Source organism: Eschscholzia californica, unplaced genomic scaffold, assembly GCF_041429995.1.
Source record: "Eschscholzia californica isolate CP2 unplaced genomic scaffold, dmEscCali1.0.p SCAF_4, whole genome shotgun sequence".
Lineage (NCBI taxonomy): Eukaryota > Viridiplantae > Streptophyta > Magnoliopsida > Ranunculales > Papaveraceae > Eschscholzia > Eschscholzia californica.
The window spans coordinates 16,145,775-16,154,126 of NW_028238461.1; the positions used below are offsets into that span (position 1 = coordinate 16,145,775).

General features: G+C 38.0%; 1 long non-coding RNA gene across 1 annotated transcript; it reads left to right on the top strand.

Moving 5' to 3' along the window:
* The first annotated feature begins 2,812 nt into the window (after positions 1-2,812).
* LOC147543192 (uncharacterized) lies at positions 2,813-7,785 on the top strand. The gene is made up of 2 exons (XR_015223973.1): positions 2,813-6,662; positions 7,272-7,785. It is a non-coding gene; the product is annotated as an uncharacterized LOC147543192 (long non-coding RNA).
* Positions 7,786-8,352: the final 567 nt, after the last annotated feature.

Consider the following 8,352-nt stretch of genomic DNA (forward strand, 5'->3'; position numbering starts at 1 on the left):
GATCAAGGAAGACGACTGATCTTTCTCTCTCTAGGCGACCACCTAACCAAGGAAGACGACTGATCTTTCTCTCTCCAGACGACCACCTGATCAAGGAAGACGACTAATATTTCTCTCTCCATACGACCACCTGATCAAGGAAGACGACTGATCTTTCTCTCTCCAGACGACCACCTGATCAAGGAAGACGATTAATCTTTCTCTCTCCTGTCAACCACTTTATCAAGAAGGATAACCGAACTCTCTCACTCCTCACGACCAAAGGGTGCAAGCATTTCATCTCCCTCCACGACCAGAGAATTAGGCAAGTATACACTTGATTGTACACATTTTCTCTTGACGATCGTCTTGCTCAGATAAATAGCTCCATAGCTATGTCTCCGATTTATTATGTATATCCAATATTTATTAAGCTTTACTGATTTGACCTTAGGAGCCCCTAGCACCATCTCGATGTCCCAAGGACCTTACGGTCACGTGTGTTTTGTTACTTATCACATGTTAAGCCCAAAGACGTTGTCGGTGCCCATAAAAATATTAACACGTGAAGGTCCGACTTCCGGTCAACGACCCGATCCTCTTAACTTCTTGACCCGCGATTTCAGCCCCTCGTAACATGAAATGTTAGCAACATATGAACAAAGATACAACAACAGACTGCCGTCTCTCTTTAAATATAACTGCTCTGAACAGAAAGGCTTGATTCGCTACATAAATATGTAACCTCGACCATTAATATTTCTGCTTGCACCATAACCATTTATGTTTTGAACATTTACTATTCTTCTTTAAAAAAAAAAAAATTTTGTAATGCATTAATGTTTATGCTCAGAACAAACGCAAACATGCGCACCATATTATTTCTCATAAGTAAGCATAAACATGCACTTCCAAACATATTGAAGCAAAAATTATTCTATTTTCATCAAAATCATCACTATCTCTTACATTAACGTTATTAGTTTCTACATTCAGTCCTATGTTAAATGCATTTCCTTATTTTTCTTTACATGTAATGTATTGTTTTTGAAATTCGTATCTGTGTTTACTGAATATTTTTGTGCACTTACTGAGTCAAAATTTATGGATGTTGATAGAACAATTGTAGATTCTTAAAATAAAGACAAAAGGTGATACTACCTAAGAAAGCAATGAGTTGATTGTGAACATATAATGTCTACAAGAAATGGTTAAGGGATAGGGCACTGCATTTTCTTATTTCTCGGCTCAGCCGGTTGGAACTTGTAGACACTGGAACCTTCAAATATACTGTTATATTAACTAAATGTGCATTTTGTTACTTCCATGAACATATACTGTTATAGTCGGTTGTCTCTTCATGATTGTGAGCATTGCAGATGGACGCAAAACTTCCGATGGATATCTTTGAAAATGTCATGCAACTTGCAGTAGAGGGGTGCAAGGCAATAGCAACTTACATTCGAGATGTATTTTTTTTTTTACTTAAGCACCTTCTTCTACAAACCAATTTTGGAATTTCTTGCTCTATAATAGTCTAATATATTGTTTTCATTATTCGAAGAGATCTTTACGCAAATATTGGGCAAATAATTAATATCTTTATTTTATAAAATTGAAACTAATATTCTAATATTTGAATCTGAAATATCTCTAATAGTTATGTCTTTTGATAAAAAAATATATTGGAGAGATGTATCTTTTACTTATTGAGAAGTGTCTTTTTGATTTTTATAAAGAAGATTTTCTCTAAACAAACTTCATGTTAATGAAACAAAGTGTAGAAACTATGTCGGAAAACCTTTGCCATCTTCAATATGTTCTAATACTCCTTAAGTGAAATCTCCACAAGTTACTTGGTGTAGTTTCACAAAGACTTGTCATATCTTGGGAAGCAATTTGCCTTGTAACCTTCAAGTAATCTCGACCGAGAGGGGTCAAATAATACTTTAAAGAAAGTGTACCTAGTACACGTTTCAAGCCTCTAATCTCCATCCCTCTTCTATTAATCTTTATTTGTTTCCGAAGACAAATTTGCTAACAATCTTAAAGCATTATCTTGATGGAGATTGGGACTAGTATGAAAAGATGAAATTTAAACTCGAGAGAGAAGTTGGAACTAGAAACAATAGAGGACACCATTGGATGAAGATTATGCATAGGTGGCAAGGAATTCCCGTAGTCAGAGTCGTGGGATGAAGTTATGGCTTTCAAGAGTGTTCTAGATCACATGGATCACCCACTGTTCCACCATTGCACTTGAGGGAAATGAAAATATGTCCCTGTTCATGAATGTCATACTTCTATTATAAAGTATTTTGGTGGTTGTCTCCATTGTTGAAGAGAACGGAAAGGACCGAGTCACAAACATCATCGATTATTGAGAATTTAAACCAAGAGAGAAGGCAGGATGAATTCGTATTTGGTGGACCATGGAAGATCACTTGATATTGCTTTGGCCATGTGCCTTTTGATCCCTTTTGAAATGGTAAGTTAACTACAAAAGATCTATTACGGTTCAAAAAAGCTAAATTTTCTACCGTTGCATGGGGTATTGAACAAAACAATAAACTTCTTCCTCCACCCTATTAATCGATTTGGACTAAACTTCTGAGATGTTTCAGAAGAAGATAGCAACACACATCAACCGAACTTCAAAAAGATTTTTTTTAGGATAGAAAGAGAGTCCAGACTGACGTCACCTTTTCTAAATTTTTCCCTTTCTCTTCGTTCCATCAAACCGTAGCCGCCGTGAATCTCACTAAACCCTAGCCAACACTAATCTCATCGTCAATCAAGCTATAAAACATCTCTCTGATCCACAACTTTCAATAGTTTTCATTCAGTTATTATTTAGATCTCTCTCACCACAAATCAAAGCTTAGAAGATAGACGGATCTTGCAAGAAATGGATGAACAACTTTTCTTAGATCCAGACTGAAATCTCCACTGAAACTTTATAAGCAATACAACTTCTCCTAACAAGAATCAAAAGAGTAGCGAATTAGAAGATCCCGAAAATAAAAGTTGACTCTATTTTATTAGATCGGTCTCTTTCCCTGCAAGTAGGCTTGGATTCGAATGAAATGCGGCTCAAATCGAACACGAAAGTTTTCTCAATTTTACTTTCTCCAAATGCAGTGGGAGACATCAGGAAAGTTCACTTATCTCCTCTCTTAAATTCTTTACCTACTTTCATATCCAGAGTCCTTAAGTTACTTCAGTATTAGATCTTCTTTATTTCTTAATTCCAATAACCACATGCATATATTCCTCGTTTTGTCTTGTTCACTTGTCGTAATACTTTGATTGAATGGTATTAGCTGCCTGATTTAGGTTGTTATAGTTCAGATCTCTTCCCCTTTCTGGTAGCTCTCATATAGAACAGATCAATCTTGGGTTAAGTTTGAACTTTATCTTAGACCTATTTTGCCTTGGTCTAGACTTAATAGCTTCTTCTTTGGTTATAGTACCTTTAATTTTTGTAGTATAGTAATATTGTTAGTATCTTATTTTCTTGTGTAATGTTTGTCTTAGTTTACTTGTATATCCTATAATCTTGATCTTAATGCATGCCGTTTGTCTTAGTTATTTTGTTTATCCTGTGTTAGTTGTTTTTGTTCTTCTTTACTTTCAGTTTCGTGTTCGGTTGTTTCTTGTTTCTCCGTCTTTGATGTCTTCAATTAATACCACGCCCAATGACATCTCCGTTTTGGCTTGGAATGTTAGGGGGTGTGGAAACTGCACCAACAGAAAGCACCTTAGAAACCTCATTAACGAACACAAACCAGATATTATATTTCTTTCAAAGACTAAATGCATTAACACTAATCTCAAAATATTTCTTAATATTCACACCAGCTACAACCACTTCACGATGGAGCCCATTAACAAAGCTGACGGCCTGGCGATTTTTTGGAATCAGGAATGTTCTCTGGAAATTTTCTTTGCCAACCCTAATATGATTCATGCTAGAGGCACCCACTCCCCTCACAATGACAAGTTTGAGGTGACGGGCTTCTATGGGTGCCCATACAAGAATAACAAGATGAAACCTTGGGAAAAACTGAAAAAGTATTCCCCCAAAAACGATACCCCGTGGGTGCTGATAGGAGATCTTAATAGTATTCTTCACCCAACAGACAAAGTAGGAGGCTTTGATGCACAACCGACCCATACTACTACAATTAAAAAAGTCATCAATGAGTTGGGCCTTCTGAACATAGGTTTCACTGGAACGCCTTACACCTAGTCTAATAAGCAGTTTGGTGGTAACTTGATCCAAGAGCGGCTTGACCGCGCCCTGACAAATCATAAAATGGCTCTTGGAAAACCCAAACACTTTTCTAACCCATCTTCCGGGTATTGGTTCGGATCATGTGCCTATTCTTCTCACCACCAGGACAAAAACAAACCTTGGGCGTAGACCATTCAAATTCATGAAAACCTGGATAACCCACCAGGATTGTTCTCGTTACATTAAGAGCAATTGGCTAACCACTTCTATTTCCATCCAGACCAAACTAATCCCTGGCCATTCGGTTGTCCAAATGGAACAAAAACGTTTTTGGACACGTTGAAACTCAGATGAAGGATCTTACCAAGAATATCCAAGGAGCTCAAGACCAGAGGACCTATCAAAACCTTTTCCACCTACTTGAAGATCTTTTCCATAAGCAAGAGAGTCTCTGGAAAGAGAAATCTCGTAATGCCTCCATCACCCTAGGTGATCGCAACACCAAATATTTCCATTCCAAAGCGATCAACCGTAACAGAAAAAATCAAATCAACTCCATTAAGCGAGAAGATAATTCTTGGTCAAACGACTCTGCAGAAATTGCTAACATCTTCTCCTCCCACCTTCTCAATATCTCCACCTCGGAGGGCACCAACATCTCTGAAAACCTCCTTAACCTTTTCAACAACCAAATAAACCACTCCCAAAAGACCATCCTCACTACTATTCCTATAGAAGAAGAGGTTAAAACTGCAGTCTTTTCCCTGAAACCGGACGCTGCCCCTGGCCCGGATGGATATCCTCCGTTCTTCTACCAATCCAACTGGGACATGGTTTAAAAAAATTTGCTAGCTATGACCAACAAATTCTTCCATACCACACAACTCCCTCCTCAAGCCAACCACACTCACATTTGTTTGATCCTTAAATCCAAAAGCCCTCAATCTCTTGCCGACTTTCGGCCTATTAGTCTTCTCAATACTACCTACAAAATTATTACTACAATTCTAGCTAATCGGCTGAAAAACCTGTTACCTGATCTCATCTCCCCTTTCCAAGCTGCTTACATATCAGGTAGACAAATCACAGACAATATTATCATTAGCTAGGAACTGGTTCACTCGTTCAAAAAGCTTTGTGGTGCTAAGAGCTATTTCGGCCTGAAACTAGATATGTCAAAAGCTTTCGACAGAATTGAGTGGGAATTTCTTGAGGGTATTATGGGAAAAACAGGATTCTCTAACCATTGGATCATACTCCTTCACTCTTGCCTCTCATCCTCCTCCATGGCAGTCCTAATTAATTATCGTCATGGCCCTTCTTTCAATGTTAACAGAGGAATAAGACAAGGAGATCCCCTTTCCCCTTTCTTGTTCACATTAGCCACGGAAGGTCTTAGAAGACTGATAGAAAACACTGAACCCACTGATAAATTCGTGGACTTTCCCATTCCCAACTCCGACATCACAATCAAACACCTTCTCTTTGCAGATGATTGCATTATTTTTTGTCAGAACACTCTTGATTATATTCACAATCTCAAAAAGATCCTTCAAACCTTTAGTGAGGCTCCGGGCCAAATGATTAACTACTCTAAATCAACGATCTTCTTCTCGAAGAACTCTCATCCCATATTCAAGAGAATGATCAATCGCAATCTCAAAGTCAAGCAATCTTCCTCCCTAGATAAATATCTTGGCACCAATATTTTCATTGGAGACGAAAAGAAGCAAGCATTCTCTTCCCTCCTATCTCAGATCCAGAGTAAGCTATCCAAATGGCAAACCAACCTTTTATCCCAAGCTGGTCGCTCGATAGTTATCTCCACTATCGCAGCGACTGTTCCCCGATACCAGATGCAATGTTTTGCCCTCTCAAAGGGCATTAACAACAACATTGAGACCATTCAGAGGTCCTCCTGGTTGGGAAAAATCCAACATCATCCACACCATTAACTGGTCCCACATCTGCCTCCCTCGTAAACTGGGAGGCTTAGGATTCCGTCTTCCTCATCTAGATAACCAAGCTTTCATGGGAAAATTGGCTTGGCGTCATATCAATAACCCCCAGGCTCCCTGGGTTAAATTCCCCAAAGCCAAATATTTTCTGAGAGATCCTAAATCTTCACCTCCCAAATCCAATCACTCTTGGTTACGGAAATCCATCTACAACCACTACACTCAAGTCTCTAATTTAATCTTATGGGATATTAATCAGGGTACACAGGTCAACATTTGGCATGATTATTGGATCCCTGATAACCCCCCTCCCATTCATAACACCAGAAATGTCAATATTAACCAGGTGGCCCAACTCATTAATAATAACTCTTGGAACGTCAATCTAATCAATTAGAGTTTTACTACTGATATTGCTGATGTTATTCTTAGTATTCACTTACAGCAAAATAAAGGGGATGAAGTCAAATGACCTTTAACACAATCAGGTAAATATTCGATAAGTTCAATGTACTATAACTTACGAACTACAGAAAACACCATCCATCCTGAAAGGGTCAACTAGAACTGCATATGGCATATAAACACGACTCCAAGAATAAAGTTGTTCTTATGGAAGTGTCGCACTAATAGTTTACCAGTTCCAGGTAAAATCGGCAAATTTATTGGCCACAATGACATTTGTCCTTACTGTGATAATACGAAATATATCAACCATGTTTTATTGCAATATTCATATGCCAGAACGATCTAGTTTTACTTTCAAATCAGAACATAATCTATAACCAATGTCAAGGAATGGATTCAAACTTGGAAAGACCTAGATGAGGATCTAGCTAACCTTTATGCTAAGATTTTATGGTTTATTTGGAAGGGGAGATGTGAAAAATGCTACCACCACAAAAACAGTGGTAATTATCAGGATCAAAGCTACCACCACAAAAACAGTGAAAGTAATGACAATAACAGAAAAAAAAAGAAACAAACAAATTGAACACTTGAAGTGACATGAAAATGTCACATTTAGAGCGTCTAACTTAGACTAATTAGTTCATTTCGGGTGTTATTTCTAATAATTTATGTGTTTTTATTGCTAGGTAGTTTATTTGGAGTTTGGCGTTTGATTCGGAATAAAACGAGCGAACAAAGGAAAGAAAAGAGCACCAGGAGTATCTTGGTCATTTTGGTGAAAATCAAAGGTTAAATGACAAGGGGAGTCAATGACGAGTCCGATGGAGAAAACGAAAATAAATTCGGAGTTCGGACGAAGAAATTATGGAAGATAGAAGCCGAGGTCGGTTCTTGAAATTAGATTGGTAGAGAAGAAGCTGAAGGCACTCCCTTTGGTTCTAAATGTAGAGACAAGATGCAAGCACGCCCCTTGGGTTTTAAATCAAAGCCCAAAATCCAACCCAAGTTCAAGAAGAGTCTAAAGAAGAATGAGAAGTAGATATTTCACAAACACCCCTAGTGCGAGGGTCTAAATAAGACAAACTTTGTGTATGCCAACACAAATCATTTTGTTTATTATTCGATGTATACGGATTTTCTCCCCCTAATGGTGGGAAAACTGTCTCATCAAAATGACAATCCGCAAACCGTGCCGTAAAAGTATCACCTGTCATAGGTTCGAGATATCTATAATAGATGGTGAGTCAAAACCAACATATATACCCAACCACCGCTGAGGTCCAAATTTAGTACGTTTTGGAGGTGAAATAGGGATATGCACCGCACACCAAAAAACACGTAAATGTGTAATATTTGGTTGATGACCCGAAATATGTTGTAGCGGAGAATAACAATTCGCTCTAGGCCGAAGACGGATCAAAGCTGCAGCATGTAATATTGCAGATCCCCACGCCGAAATAGGCAGTTTACTTTTCATCAACATTGGTCTCGCAATTAGTTGTAGATGTTTTATGAATGATTCTGGTAGACTATTCTGGGTATGAACATATGCTACAGGATGTTCAAGATCAATACCAGCTGCCTGACAGTAAGCATCAAAAGCCTTTGATGTAAATTCTCCTGCCCCATCAGGACGTATCCTTTTGATAGGAAAATCTGAAAAATGAGCACGTAGTCTAATAATTTGAGCTAGTAACTGTGCAAATGCATTATTACGAGTAGATAAAAGATTAACATGAGACCATTTGGTAGATGCATCAATTAATA